Genomic DNA, 16,015 nt, shown 5'->3' on the forward strand with positions numbered 1-16,015 from the left:
TAGGGCCCATCCTAATCCAGTATGACTTCATCTTAACCTGCTTACATCTACAAGGATCCTATTTCCAAATAAGATCACATTCATAGGTTCTGGGTGGATGTGAATTTTGGGGAGGACACTATGCAACTCAGTACAGAGAACCAATCTCATAAAGACTTTATATATGTAAGGTGCTTGGAACAGTTGCTGGCACATAACATATGCCATGTAAGAGTCAGCTACCCTTCTTCAACATCTTTGGCAAATGACAGCTGCCATGGGATATGAGAGAGCTCGGTTATAGAGGAATTCCTCTCCCTCCATCTTGATTAGAGGGAAGAAATTAGATGGAAAAAAAAAGTGTTCCAAAAAGAGCTGATGAGGGCACAGGTGGAACACAATGTGTTCATTACCATTCAATGGCCCCCATCAACACCCCACCAATACTCTCAGGCTGGAGTAAGGAAATATCCACCATAATCTCTTCATTTGTTTCTGAAGAAGGCAAAAACTGTCATTCCAAACTAACAATAGCCCTTCAGAGCAGCCCTCAAACTAAGATGCACTTAGAAGGCGCCTCCAGAGAAGAGCCAGCAGGGAAGCTACACTAGGGAATGCAGCAGTTTCATCGCTTAGTCAGGCTGTGAGTTCTGGTCCCAAACTGCTTTACACAGCATATTCATCCCACAGCTAAGCAACTGAATGACTGAGTCCAAACATGAAATTCATTCTCCAAAATGGAGATCTCCTATTATCTTACTTTCAGATTAGGGGAGGGGAGAAGAGATTAAAGGCTCCTGGTCTTTCTTCTTTAATAAACAGGTCTGGGGCAGTACACAACTGAAAAGAAATAGAGCCAGATCTCAACTGCTATCTTCATATCAAAATAAATTCCAGAAGGATCAAAGACTTAAAGATTAAATTTCAAGAATTAAAAGAAGGTGCGCGCACACACACACACACACCAAGTACTCAAAGAGAATGAGTAACCATTTTTTATGTTTTTGAGGTAGGGAGACATGCCTTTTCTAAACAATGACCTAGCAGCAGGAAAAACTGTAAGAAAAAAGATTATTTTGACTACCTAAAAATATAAAACTTCCCAAGAGAAAAAAATTGCATAAACACAGTCAAAAGACAAATGATAAACTAGGAACAATTCTGTTATATATTATAGTCAGTACTTTACCTCTTTTAAATTATTAAGAAAACATTACTGGGAACACATGCAAAAAACAGGGGCACCTGGGTGCCTCCTGTTAAGCATCTGTCTTCGGGTCAAGACCCCAGGTCCTGGGATGGAACCCCTTATCAGGCTTCCTGCCCAGCGGGAAGCTTGCTTCTCCCTCTCCCACTCCCCCGGCTTGTGATCCCTCCCCCTGTTGGTGTTCCCTCTCTGGCTATGTCTCTGTCAAATAAATAAAGGTCTTAAAAAAAAAAAAAAAAAAAAAAAAGACATGAATAAGTGACTAAAAAAATTCATAAATGTCCAAAATACATTTGAAAAGATGTTCAATCTTTAATATAAAAAAATATTAAGTCCTACTTACTGATTTGCATGTCTCCATTACTATTTGAAGCATTTTACTTAGATTAATTGACTTATTCTTCCTGAAACAGGTGCTATCATTATGCTTACCTTATCAAAGATGAAACTGAGAGAGAAATTAAATGACTTACCCAAGGTCACACAGTTAAGTGGCTGAGTCAGAATTCAGGCCCCAGCAGATGGGCTCCAGAGTCATATGCCGTATCACATCACATCTATCAGAGTCACATTCTCAACTACCATATTATAGTGACAAGACCACTTTTCACCTGTCAGATGTGGAAATGAAAAACATACAACACAGTATTACTGGCAATGTAGGTAATCTCATGTGCCATTGGCAGGAGTTAACATTCTTAAGGGTAGTTGGTTCCATAAATTGACATTTTAAATGTCCATATCCTTCAACTGAGCCATTCTATTTCTTAAGAATTTATCCTAAGTGGGGCGCCTGGGTGGCTCAGTTGGTTTGAAAGGTCCCCCAATAATGGGTCCGTGATTAAAGGAGCAAGACTGATAAAAAGCGAAGGTCAAGCAAAGCTTTATTTTGCGCCAAGCATCAAGAATCAAACTGACCGTCTGGAGCCGTCTCTTACAGAGAGGGCAACCCCTCCCTGCCTTACAGACTAACTTTTTTTTTTTTTTTTTAAAGATTTTATTTATTTGACAGAGATCACAAGTAGGCAGAGGCAGGCAGAGAGAGAGGAAGGGAAGAAGCAGGCTCCCCACCGAGCGTAGAGTCCGATGCGGGGCTCGATCCCAGCACCCAATGCGGATTGATCCCAGATCCGGCTCATGATCTGAGCCGAAGGCAGAGGCTTTAACCCACTGAGCCACTCAGGTGCCCCACAGACTAACTTTTATAGAGCAAAGGCCATGTGGTTGGGCCTGGCCACGCACAGGTGGCCAATGAGATTGCAACACACAGAGAAAGCTGCACAGTCATGCTAGGTCACACACGGGTGGCCAACTGAATTACAATTCACCCCATAGTAGCTATTTGAACTAGCCTATCACCTTGGTCAGAATTGGAGCCCTTTAAAAGGTGGGGCCCACACTCCTTGGTAGCTAGGGAGACAGTATGCGCGCTTTACTGATTGAATGTCTCCACCTGACCCGACTCATCCCTGCATTTGGGCTGTTACCTCCACCTGGCCTGACCCACCCTTGTATTTGGGCTTTGTTACCTGGGACTGGTTGGGGGGGGGGTCAGTTTAAGTATTACTGCATGAACAACAAAATGGCTGTTCAACCGAGGTGGGGCCGCTCCGGCTAAATAGGCCCTTACAGGTTAAGCGACTGCCTTCGGCTCAGGTCACGATCCCGGAATCCCAGGATTGAGTCCCGCATTGGGCTCCCAGCTCCATGAGGAGTCTGCTTCTCCCTCTGACCTTCTCCCCTCTCATTCTCTCTCTCACTCTATCAAATAAATAAATAAAATCTTAAAAAAAAAAAAAATTTATCCTAAGATAAGTAGACAAGTGTTTACTTATACAGTTATACAGGGCGTTTATCACAGCATGTATATAATAACAAAAATACAGCAAATGGGAGCACCTGGCTGGCTCAGTCAATAGAGTGTGCAACTCTTGATCTCAGGGTCCTGAGTCTGAGCCCCACAATAGGCGCAGAGATTACTTAAAAAAAAAAAAAATACTGCCAATAAAAAGTCCAACAAATACACCGGAAGTCCAACAAATTCATTCATTCAACAAATATTTACTGAATACCAACTGTGTGCCAGGAACTGTCCTACATAACAGAGAGCAGTGAATAAAAAAAAAGAAGAAAAAAGTCTCTGTCTTCATGGAGCTTACATTCTAATGGAAGGTGTTGGGCAATAAACAAGTAAAAGTATACAGTGTATCAAGTGGTGTTAAATGCTACAGAGAAAAACAAGAGAAAAACAAAGGAGAGAAGGGAGATAGGAAAGAAAGGGGGTTTGCTACAATTTTAAGTAAGGGAGTCAGGGAAGGTCCCATAGATAACAGATAAGATAAACAGATTAAATATTAAAAAATAAAAAGCAGGGGCGCCTGGGTGGCTCAGTGGGTTAAAGCCTCTGCGCCCCCCACCCCTCTGCTCAGCGGGGAGCCTGCTTCCCCCTCTCTTGATGCCGGCTTCTCTGCCTACTTGTGATCTCTTTCTCTCTGTCAAATAAATAAATAAAATCTTTAAAAAAAAAAAGAATTTACTCCATTTGGAAAAACAAAATCAACACACAGCAAACATGTTATAGATGGGGGCTCCAAGATTTCTAGTGCACAAACAGGAGAACAGATAAACAAATAATGGGGTATCCTGACACACACGGGTATCTTCAATTTCAAACACAATCTCCCTTTTGTTCTATTCTCAGTAGAAATGTGTTTCACTTCAGGAAAAATGTCATTTACCAAAATCGAAATACATTAAGTTAGGGACCATTCACTAGACAGAAAGGATCTTCCTTCTTCCTCTTTTCTGTGAAGTTTAGAGAGATATAACTTAATACCTCTCCAGCCAATCCCTGTTAACACACACACACACACACACATTTACATTCAACTTTTTAGGATCACTTTTAGAGGGTAAAGCAAAGTACTTAAAAAGTTTATAAAACTTGGGATATTTGGCTGGTTGTCAGTTAAGCATCCAACTCTTGATTTCGTTTCAGGTCATAATCTCAGGGTCGTGAGACTGAACTCAGGGTCGTGGGCTGTGTGTGCTCAGTGGGGAGTCTGCTAGAGATTCTCTCCCTCTCCCTCTCCTTCTGCTCCTCCCCCCACTTTCTGTCTCGCACACATATACATTCTCTCTCTCAAAGAAATCTTTAAAAATAAAACAAAAAACCAAAACAAAACAAAGAAGAGGTAATCTGGGTATAATAAGTAGACAGAATCTTCCCCTTTTGCATACAAATACTAATACTAGCATGCCACAAACATTATTCTGCACTTTGCCTTAATAATGGATCTCAGAGATTGTTCCATATCAGGATGTGAGTGTGTATGTGCCTATATGTCTCATTCTTCTTAAAACTACATAATATGGCAATATCCACTACAATTTATTCAACTAGTATTTTTGTTTTAAAGATCTTATTTATTTGTCAGAGAGAGAAAACAAGCAGGGGGAGCAGGCAGAGGGAGAAGCAGGCTCCCCACTGAGCAGGGAGCCCAATGTGGTACTCGATCCCAGAACCCTGGGATCATGACTCAAACCAAAGGCAGACACTTAACTGACTAAGGCACCAAGGCATCCCTATTCAACTAGTATCTTTTTCTTTTTTTCAAAGAGTTTATTTATTTATTTGACAGACAGAGATCACAAGTAGGCCGAGAGGCAGGAGAGGCGGGCAGAGAGAGAAAAAGGAGGAAGCAGGCTCCCTGCTGAGCAGAGAGCCTGATGTGGGGCTCGATCCCAGGACCCTGGGATCATGACCTGAGCCAAAGGCAGAGACTTTAACCCACTGAGCCGCTCATGCGCCCTATTCAACTAGTATCTTAACAATACATACTAAGATGTATTTTTAAGCAAAATGTGTTAAAGACTATGCATACCAATTTTGCATATCTTTCTCCCTTAACAAAAATATTCAGATTTAACTCTTTATATATCCTCCAAGCAACTATTAATGACCACTGATACTTGCTTTGGTTTGAATTTAATAGTGTTTCACCTTGACTTATTTCTACTAGGGTATATGTTGACTGTTTGTCACCAAAGATGATCAAGAAAACACAGGAGAGGCGTCTGGGTGGCTTAGTTGGTTGAGTGACTGCCTTTAGCTCAGGTCATGATCCTGGAGTCCCAGGATCCAGTCCCGCATCGGGCTCCCTGCTCAAGAGGGAGTCTGCTACTCCCCCTGACCCTCTCTCCTCTCATGCGCTCTCTCTCTCAAGTATATAAATAAAATCTTAAAGAAAAGAAACAGAAAAAGAACACACATTGTCCTCTGAATATTCTGGTCACCCTTTACTCCATCATCCTTATAAATTGCTTCTTTTTTTTTTTTTTTTAGATTTTATTTATTTATTTGACAGAGATCACAAGAGAGGCAGGCAGAGAGAAGGAGGAGGAAGCAGGCTCCCCGCTGAGCAGAGAGCCCGATGCGGGGCTCGATCCCAGGACCCTGGGACCATGACCTGAGCCGAAGGCAGAGGCTTTAACCCACTGAGCCACCCAGGCACCCCTATAAATTGCTTCTTAATAGTATACCTTTTACTGGGTTTAACTCTGAAAAAGTGTAAGACAAATAAACCCCCACCACCACCCCCACACACACTTTCATTACTCAATTAAAAAACAAAAAACATTGGGGAACCTGGGTGGCTCAGTGAGTTAATAAGCCTCTGCCTTCGGCTCAGGTCATGATCTCAGGGTTCTGGGATCGAGCCCCGCATCGGGCTCTATGCTCAGCAGGGAGCCTGCTTCCTCCTTTTTCTCTCTCTGCCCGCCTCTCCTGCCTCTCTGCCTACTTGTGATCTCTATCTGTCAAATAAATAAATAAAGTCTTAAAAAAAACTTAAAAAAAAAAACAAAAACATCTCTTTCACTTCAGTGTCTCTCAGTCTACTATTTGGTTTCTTTTAGATCACAGCAAGGCAGAATGAGTGAGGGCTCTATGCATACAATGGGGCTGGAATCTCAGTTCTGCCATTTCCAAGTTAATCTACTGCTCAGAGCTTCTGGTTTATCATCTACAAACCCAGGGCAATACCATCTATCTCTTATACAGATGAAATAACTACACAGGGAAATCCACTTGAGAGAACCAAAGAGCTATCTCTATTGAACTAGCTCTGCTTAGTCAAAGACTTGCTTAGGGAAGTGGAAAAGATCAAGAAAAAAATCTGACCAGGTAATGAGAGAAAGGGTGCCTTCAGCAGAGGCAATAATACATGCAAAGGGTGAGAGTTGTGCAGGGCCACAAAGCACCCCACAGCTACTGACAAGAAGGTAAAAAGTAATTTATAGTCAACAAGTACTTCCCAAGTACCTCTAAGCACTGAAGATACAACCATGAGCAAGAAGGTCCCTACCTTCATGGAATTTATAATCTAATAGGAGAGAAAGACAAACTAGTAAAAAGCAGTAAGTGGTCTAATGGAAGCAAATGAAGTATAAATAAAAAGTAACATTGAGTTGCTTTGTATAGAATGGCCAGAAAAACTTCTAAGAGGAGATAATGTGGGGACGCCTGGGGGGGCTCAGTCGGTTAAGCATCTGCCTTCAGCTCAGGTTATGATCCCAGGGTCCTGGGACTGATCCCCACATCAGGCTCCCTGCTCAGCAGGGAGCCTGCTTCTCCCTTTGCCTGCTGCTCTGCCTCCTTGTGCCTCTCTCTCTCTCTCTCTCTGTGTCAAATAAATAAATAATCTTTAAAAAAAAAAAAATAAGAGGAGATAATGTTTAACTGACACTTAAAAGTAAGGAATAGTTAATGAGGTGAAGAGCAGGGTAAAGGCTATAGTCTTAGGCAGAGGCTATAGCACTACAAAGGCTCTGAAATCAGAGAGCAAAAGAAGCGATCAAGGAACTGTGAACAGATAAGGGTGCCCAGGAGATGAGAGAGAAGGGCTTGGGATAAGACCTGAGAAAAAGGCAGGGACCAGATCATCCTCGATCTTATAGGTCATAATTTGGGCCAAATTGTGTAAGGCCGTTTATTACAACCCAAGACATTTGGACTTGATCCTATAGGTAACAGGAATGTAACAGAGGACTTGAAAAGGAAAGACAAGGTTCTAATAGAAGGATAGAGGCAGCTGGGTGTATACAATAGCAACAACGGGGAGTGAAGACAGCTTGGGAACCAAATAAAGAAAACCTACACTAGGATAGAGTCAACGTACACAGGAAAAGAGAGGCACCCTTGAGAAAATCTGCCACGCGACCAGTAGCCTTCAGGGTCCATGTTCTAGCCTGTTTTCTGAGTCCAAAGTCAAAGCTTCCTGTAAATCCCAGAGCTACTGACCTGCCATGGTTTAGTCATGAAGCCCTTGTCTACCTCATCTGGTTCTGCATCTACTGTGGCAATGAGAAGATGAGGTGCCGGTACACGCAGTTATCCATTATTCCCACTGGATGACAGACTGGGTTTCTTAGGACCTTTAGATCCAAGTAAAGTGTTCAAATCCCCTTTCTTCCCCTTTAGAGATGGGAGGTCAGTGGAATCCTCTGTCAGTTTCTCCAAATATGGTCTGCAGATGATGACTGTAGTCAGAGTCCTCTGAGAGGCAATCAAAATGCAGATTCCTGTGCTTGCTTCAGCAGCACACATACTAAAATTGGAACAATACAGAGAAGGTTAGCATGGCCCCTGCACAAGGATGACACACAAATTCGTAAAGCGGTCCATATTTTTATTAACTATCTGAGACGATTTTACACTCCGTTGTCTTGGGACTGTCTTATTTCTATTCTGGAAGCTGTCTGCTATGGCCCTAACTGGTCATTAAAAGTGATGTTTCTATTTTTTTTATTTTTTTAGAATTTTATTTATTTATTTGACAGAGAGAGATCACATCTAGGCAGAGAGGCAGGCAGAGAGAGAGAGAAAGAGGAGGAAGCAGGCTCCCTGCCAAGCAGAGAGCCTGATGCAGGACTTGATCCCAGGATCCTGATATCATGACCTGAGCCCAAGGCAGAGGCTTAAACCCACTGAGCCACCCAGGCGCCCTGATGTTTCTATTTAAAAAACAAATCAGGGGCACCTGGGTGGCTCAGTGGGTTTAGCCTCTGCCTTGGGCTCAGGTCATGATCCCGAGGTCCTGGGATTGAGCCCTGCATCGGGCTCTCTGCTTGGCAGGGAGCCCGCTTCCCCCTCTCTCTCTGCCTGCCTCTCTGCATACTTGTGATCTTTGTCTGTCAAATAAATAAAAATCTTTAAAAAAAGAAAGAAAGAAAGAAGAATTTGAAGATACCAAAGCAGCAAATAGAAGGCAGAACATCAGAGCATAAGGCTTAGAGAACAGAGGAGTCAAAGACAGGGAGCATTCTCGAGGGAATCACTAACTATGGCCATGATCTCTGGCTCTCTTAGGCCGCTTTTCCCAGCAAAACCCTAGGAGGAGAGTGCAGATAGATGCCTTGCCTCACAGAGGCAAGGTGACTGGCCTTAGACTGCCCAGGATGTGCACATAATCACTCTATCCAACCTTCAAAGAAAACATACCCATCTTCAGTAAGTACTGTTCCTATCCCCATGACTCCTCCTCACCAAGCAACCACCATGAAGCCAGCTACCACTCTGTAGCAGACCTTCAGGCCACACAGAAAACATACAGAACACCCCAAAGGGCTAATGGCAGGCACCACTCACCAAGATTCTCCACTTGGCACATCAGAGCACCTAACACTGCCATAAACTCAACGACCATTCCACGTCAGAGACTTCGAAAACCACCACCTATACACCTTCAGATCCTACATCTATGCACACCCGGCCAGTCTTCCACTACTTCTACCATGCCTCACTGACAGAATCCCATCCTATATTTTACACTTTCGTGTCCCTCCCCAAAATTCAGACAGAAATCCACAGATTCAGGCTAGGCAGAGTCCTGAACTCCTGAGGCTGCTGAGGCCAGCTCCTAGGCATGGTCTGGTGGGAGGAGGTACAGCCTGAAGGAGTGCTCACCCTATCTGAAGGGAGTATCCTCAGCCTACCTAAGGGGAGCACCAGGATGGATTGCTACAGGAAACTTTTCCAAAGATTAGCTAGTTAAACCTAATATATTTAAAAATGAGCAGAAACTGAAGTGTGAGAAAAGGTACAGTAGGATTTCTGAGGATCTGACTTTCAGATAATTAACACATAAAATACAAAGTTATAGGCAATCTAGTTCAAACCTTTGTATGTCAACTACCTGATCCTCCTTCTAATCCAAAAGCTGGTTCCACACTAAAGAGGTAAGAATGCCAAAAGATTATTTAAGTAATCCCCAAGATTATTTATGGCCTTAATCGTGAACTGCTTGCCCTGTCCATTCTTACACTCCACCCATTATCCTGATTCTCTAGGTTTCTGAATTAATGATTCAGCTTCCTGTTTCATCTTTGCCTCACCTTATCCCTAAGGCCTTTTGCTTCCTTCCTTGCATAGAAGTGCACTCCACTCTCAGTTATACCGCCATCAGCCACTCAGAGTAAATATGCTGCCTACCCAGATCCGCAACTTTTATCCTTAGCACTCATGTCCCATTCCTGGGCAAGTCCTCTGCCAGGTACACTGATTTTTATGAATATATCTCAGAGAAAGACAGTGTTTTAGATGATTCATCTCAAGCATGTTAGATAGTTCATCCAGGCAAACACTGGGATCACAAAAGATGGAATAAGAAGAATGACAATGAGCCAGGGCCAAATGACCAGACCTTACCCTGACATTCAAAGGCGTACCTTCTTAGCCCTCAATTGGTACTCTGGGTACTCCTATCCAGCACCCCACCTCAAGAGATGCTTCTAGCCCACAGCAGTTACGACTAAGAATACATGGTGAATAAGACATATGTCTTTGCCCAACAAAATTTACCATATAGTGAGGGAGACAGACAAATAATTACGGTATGTATAATTAAAGGTAATGCATGTAGAGCTGTAAGACTAAGAAGGGCAGTCAAGTGAAGTTAGACTTAAGCTGAAACATGAAGGATAAATAGGAGATACCCAGGCAGAGGCTGGGCACTTGAGAAAAAGTGTTCTAAGTAGAGGGAATAGCATATGCAAAGGTCCTGCAGCAAGAAAACACATCTGAAGAGATGGGATGAGCTGGGGAGTGGAGAGGCCAAAGCAGAGGGTGTCCTGAAGCAGAAGATGCTGGAGAGACCAAAAAGGGCTTCATAATACGTATGAAACTGTTTTATAATTCACTTCACAAGTATTCACTGAGTGCCTACAATGTACCAGACATTGTTATACATACAAGAAATGTAAGAGTGAATAAAACAGACAACATTCCTTCCTGTTCTCAGAGAATTTAATTCTAACTGAAGGAGACCAAGGTGCCTGGCTGGCTCAGTCAGTAAAGCACGCAACCCTTGATCTGAGTCTGGGCATGCAGCCTACTTAAAAAAAACAAATACATACATACATACATACATACATATATACATAAATATTAATTGAAAGAGACTATATAAACAAATACATGAATAAACTAGAAAAAAATCACATATTAAGTGCTATGGAAAGAATTAAAATAGGTGATATAGCGGAAAGGATATGGGTGGCTAATTTGGAATAATTAAGTGGTCAGGGGAAGGCCTCTCTGAGGACATGACATTTAAAAACTAGTATCTCAGGGTGCCTGAGTGGCTCAATCAGTTAAGCCAATCAGTTTGGCTCAACTCATGATCCCAGAGTCCTGAGATCAAGCCCCTCATCAGGCTTCCTGTTCAGTGGGGAGTCTGCTTCTCCCTCTCCCACTGCAGCTCCCCCTGCTTGTGCTCTCTGTCAAATACACAACATCTTTAGAAAAAATAAAAATAAAATAAAAACATATATCTCAAAACAAAATAAAACAACAACAAGAAACCCCTAAAAAGCTGTCATTCAAAGATCAAGGGGAAAAGCATTTTAGGTGGGGGTGACAAATCATGTAAAAGCAAGATCATGGAAGTTTTTTAAGCAGGAAAGTTAGACCATGAACATTCATATATATTATAAAGATCACTCTGGCTGCAATGTGCAGAGTGGAATGGAGGTGGGGAAGGATAAAACCAAGACTGGAGGTAGAGACCAAAAGGTATCATGTACACTAAGATGAGAAGAACCCCACAACGACGATGTGATGATGATAACAACATTCACATGGCACTTACTGGGAGCCGATCTATTTTTCTAAGCATTTTACGTGTTACTAATTTATTTAATACTCAGAAGTACTCTTGTTTTGTAAATCCATAAAACTAAGGTACAAGATAGTGGCAATGAAGAAGAAAAGAAAGCAAATGGATTCAAGAAATACTAGGGAGGAAAAGTCCCAGTGACATGCTGGTTGTTGGCATGTGGGAGGGGAAGGGAAGTCTTTTGGGCCTAATAACTGCGTGGTGTTTACCATGTGACAGGACACCAGGTGAGGCGGCAAGTAAGGAGCGGGAGGCCACACAGTGGTGAGTGTGCACAATATCCCTGTGATGCCGGCCACGTGAGCAGCTGGACACTGGTCTGCAGACAGAGGTGGGCATCATCCATATGCAGACGGTTAAGTGGAGCTGTCAGAAAGGTTGAGATCACCTAGAAAAGCAGCATGAGAAAAGAAGACAAAAGGCCTAAGAAAAGAACACTGACACTTAAAACACAGTAAGAATCGCTCATAACAACAAAGAAATGGAAATACCTTAATGTCTCTCAATAGGAAAATAACTGAATTTAGCATATCTGCCTATACTATAAAATATTATACCGTAGCCAAAATCAATGAGAAGTATCTTTTTGTACCAACATGAAATACTGTCAAGACACCTTACTGAATCAGAGAAATGCCAAAGTGATCCATAAAATGTGACCTCATTTGTATAAATAAGACACAAAAATTACACTTTTCTGGTTTCATACATATATATGTAAACAGAAAAAAGTCCGGTATGTACAAATTCCAAACACTAACAGGTTACCACCTCCAAGGAACACAAAAATAACAGGGGGAGCAGGAGAATTCAAAATATGATTTTATTTTTTTTAGATTATATCATATTACTACATTCCCTATAAAATAAAGATCAATTCTTCAAAAAGATCAATTTTTCAGGGCGCCTACCTGGCTCAATTGCTAAAGCATGTGATTCTTGACTTCAGGGTCATGAGTTTGAGCCCCACCTTGGGCACAAATCTTACTCAAATATAATAATAACAGGAGTCTTTGTATCTTTCCCTCAATTTAGCTGTGAACCTAAAACTGTTCTTAAAAAAACTCTTTTTTTTTTTTTTAAGATTTTGTTATTTATTTATTTGACAGAGAACACACGTAGGCAGAGGCAGGCAGAGAGAGAGAGAGGGAGGCAGGCTCCCTGCCCAGCAGGGAGCCGGATGCGGGGCTTGATCCCAGGACCCTGGGATCACGACCCGAGCCGAAGGCAGAGGCTTCAACCCACTGAGCCACCCAGGCACCCCCTTAAAAAAACTCTTAATTTTTTAAATGGGAGCCTACAAAAGATATCCTTTGTTTCAGATGCTAAATTTTCTGTCCCTTTCACCTCCAATGGTCTTGGTGTTCAGATCTTAAGGCTTCCCATCTCCCCACATCTAAGATATTAACACGAAGCTCCCTAATTCTATGGTCTACTAGACCGAGGCCAAGCCTGAACTGAATCCCTAGACCCTGAATCACTAGACCCAGGCCAAGCCTTACCACCAATCCCCCCCTAGGCTGGGCCAGAGTCCCAGGAGGAAAAGTCAGACACCAAAGTCTTAAACAAACATGGAAGAATGAGGGGCACCTGGCTGGTTCAGTCAATAGAGCATGCGACTCTTGATCTTGGGGTTTTGAGTTTGAGCCCCATATTGAGTGTAGAGATTACTTTAAAAAATAAAAACTTTGGGCGCCTGGGTGGCTCAGTCGCTGAGCATCTGCCTTCCACTCAGGTCGTGATCCTGGTGTCCTGGGATAGAGCCCCGCATTGGGCTCCCTGCTCAGTGGGGAGCCTGCTTTTCTCTCTCTCACTACCCCTGCTTGTATTCCCTCTCTTACTGTCTCTCCCTGTATGTTAAATAAATAAATAAAATCTTAAAAAAAAATAAAAAATAAAATCTTTAAAAAAATAACAACAAACCACCATGGGAGAATGAGTACAGATGTCAACCAATCTCAAGGACAGGGATCCAGCAGCCTTGCTGCCCAGTAAAAGTCTCAATGGAGAAAGGTATTTGAAGGTCTATAAGCAGCTCTGCAAAACTGAGGGATGTGGCTGCAGGACAGTCAGGTAAAATCAGGGGGAAGTGGTATGCGGTGAGTTTAAAAAAAAAAAAAAAAAAGAGCCAGGTGCATGGGTGGCTCAGTGGGTTAAAGCCTCTGCCTTTGGCTCAGGTCATGATCCCAGTGTCCTGGGATCGAGCCCCACATCAGGCTCTCTGCTCAGCGGGGAGCCTGCTTCCTCCTCTCTCTCTCTGCCTCTCTGCCTACTTGTGATCTCTGTCTGTCAAATAAATAAATAAATAGCCAGTACCAATTATAAAGATTCCAAGCCAAGTGCTGTAGTATAGTGGAAACGAGTTTCACAACAAATGGAAGAGGGGAAGCCAAATTCTGTGAAGGGAGTGGGGGCAGCACATGGTGGGTATGTGTGTCTAGGGGTACCTAGAGGAGTCACTTCACATTAAAGCAGCAATTCCAGGAGGCACGGTATAGACGTTTAGAAGCTGGAGCAGCAGAAAGAAGACAAGGACTTGGCTCCTTCCTAAAAAGAAAGGAGGCTCTAAAAGTGAGGAGAAAAGCCTCTGAAACGATGCCTTTCCTTCTTCAGTAAACCAAAGAGAGCAAGACCATGGCAGATCTCTGATGACTGTACTCTTTAACGTTCAACTGTCTAAGGATAAAAGACACCATATTTGGTCTACATGTTTTCCTGGTTACCCAAAGAAATAGCACTACCTGAGCCTTACCCAACAGCTGATTCACCATCAGTTAGTCTATATCACAGCCCACTGAGCCTTATACTTCACACAGTACATACCAGACTCTAGAAAAAAACAACGGGGTGTGAGCTGTCAAAGTCCTCTCGGTACCTGACCTCACCCTCTGGGGTAGGTTTCATTTCAAAACTGAAAGGGACTGAGAGCTGGGGAAGTCCAAAGATCAACACAGCCAGAACAGGTGGTTCCCAGCAGAAAAGGGTCCCAGGCTGGAACTCAAAACAGAAACCAGACCACTGATAAGACAGTTTACGATGTCTGTCTCCAAGCCTTCAGATATTTATGTTTTCCAATATTTACAACCGGGCATGGCCATGCTTGTCCAGCTCCTGACAATTAGATATCTAATTCTCCACGTGTTCAATTAACTTCTTGGCTTTATTAAGTTTTAGAGCTCTGGGGTAACTCCAGTGACTGGGATACCTTGTGAATTTTTTATAGCCCTTCAAATGGGCCACATTTTTTTTTTAAGATTTTATTTATCTCCTCATCCTAGGGGGAGGGAGGGGTAGAGGGGAAGGGGAAAAGACGTGGAGAGAATCCCAAGCAAACTCTGTTAACACTGGGCTTGATCCCATGACCTTTAGATCTCAACCAGAGCAAAAACCAAGAGTCAGATACCCAAATGACAGAGCTACCCTGGCACCCCAAATGGGCCACATTTTAATCATAATGAACTTTATCATCTCCTCCTCCTTCAGCTCCCCATGAACCCTCAGCAAAATTCCTGTCTCACTAAAAAATGTCCACGTTTTCCATGATGGGCCTCTCAACAGAGCAATACTCATTACAATGAAAGTCTAGTTCATCAAAGAAATCAAGTTATTGGGGCGCCTGAGTGGCTCAGTCGTTAACCATCTGCCTTCAGCTCAGGTGATGATCCTAGGGTCCTGGGATCGAGCCCCAAATCAGGTTCCCTGCTCGACGGGAGGCCTGCTTCTCCCTCTCCCACTCACCCTGCTTGTATTCCCTTTCTCGTTGTGTCTCTCACTATCAAATAAACAAAATCTTAAATAAAAAGAAGAAATCAAATTATTTGCTTAGGTTCACTATTAACTAGCTGAGTGACCTTGAACAAGTAGCTTAACCTTTCTGGACATGGTTTCCTCATCTATAAATGGAGGAGGTTGGAAACAGGTGGAAGGAAAGCAATAAAACTTCCTTGAACTAAGACAAGACAAATTTTTTTTTTTTTTTTTAGATTTTTTTTTATTTATTTATTTGACAGAGAGAGATCACAGTAGGCAGAGAGGCAGGCAGAGAGAGAGAGGAGGAAGCAGGCTCCCCGCTGAGCAGGGAGCCCGATGCGGGGCTCGATCCCAGGACCCTGGGATCATGACCTGAGCCGAAGGCAGAGGCTTAACCCACTGAGCCACCCAGGTGCCCCGACAAGACAAATTTTTAAGTCTAAACAGTTCAATAAGTGCCAAGCAGAGTTATTTTAAAAAGACACAAACCTGGGGGTGCCTGGGTAGCTCAGTTGTTAAGCGTCTGCCTTCAGCTCAGGTCATAATCCCAGGGTCATGGGATCAAGCCCTACATCAGGCTCCTTGCTCAGGAGGGAGCCTGCTTCTCCCTCTCCCACTCCCCCTGCTTATGTTCCCTCTCTTGCTGTCTCTCTGTCAAATAAATATCATTCCAATTTTAGTATATGTGCTGCCGAAGCGAGCACTCTATCAAATAAATAGGTAAAATCTTAAAAAAAAAAAAAAAAAAAGACACACACCTAAAGCGTATCAAGATGAAATGCTAAGCAAGAAAAAATTTACAAACTTCCAAAGAGAAAGAACAGGTAATTACTTAGAATCCTATTGGCACTGGACTTCCCATCTGTATCACTAGATACTGAATACAGCAGAAAGCTGCATACAG

At 42.8% G+C, this 16,015-nt stretch overlaps 1 long non-coding RNA gene across 1 annotated transcript in view; it reads right to left on the reverse strand.

Annotated features, from left to right (window-relative positions):
- The window catches only part of LOC111148013, a 33,295-nt gene that overhangs the window by 857 nt on the left and 16,423 nt on the right, over window positions 1-16,015 (reverse strand). The window contains exons 2-4 of the long non-coding RNA XR_002640667.1: window positions 11,571-11,749; window positions 7,488-7,794; window positions 1,660-1,797 (exon numbers count right to left, since the gene is read on the reverse strand). This is a non-coding gene — a long non-coding RNA (uncharacterized LOC111148013). The remainder of the gene's footprint in view (window positions 1-1,659; window positions 1,798-7,487; window positions 7,795-11,570; window positions 11,750-16,015) is intronic.

Source organism: Enhydra lutris, unplaced genomic scaffold (assembly GCF_002288905.1).
Source record: "Enhydra lutris kenyoni isolate GAN:26980312 unplaced genomic scaffold, ASM228890v2 scaffoldscaffold18, whole genome shotgun sequence".
NCBI lineage: Eukaryota > Metazoa > Chordata > Mammalia > Carnivora > Mustelidae > Enhydra > Enhydra lutris.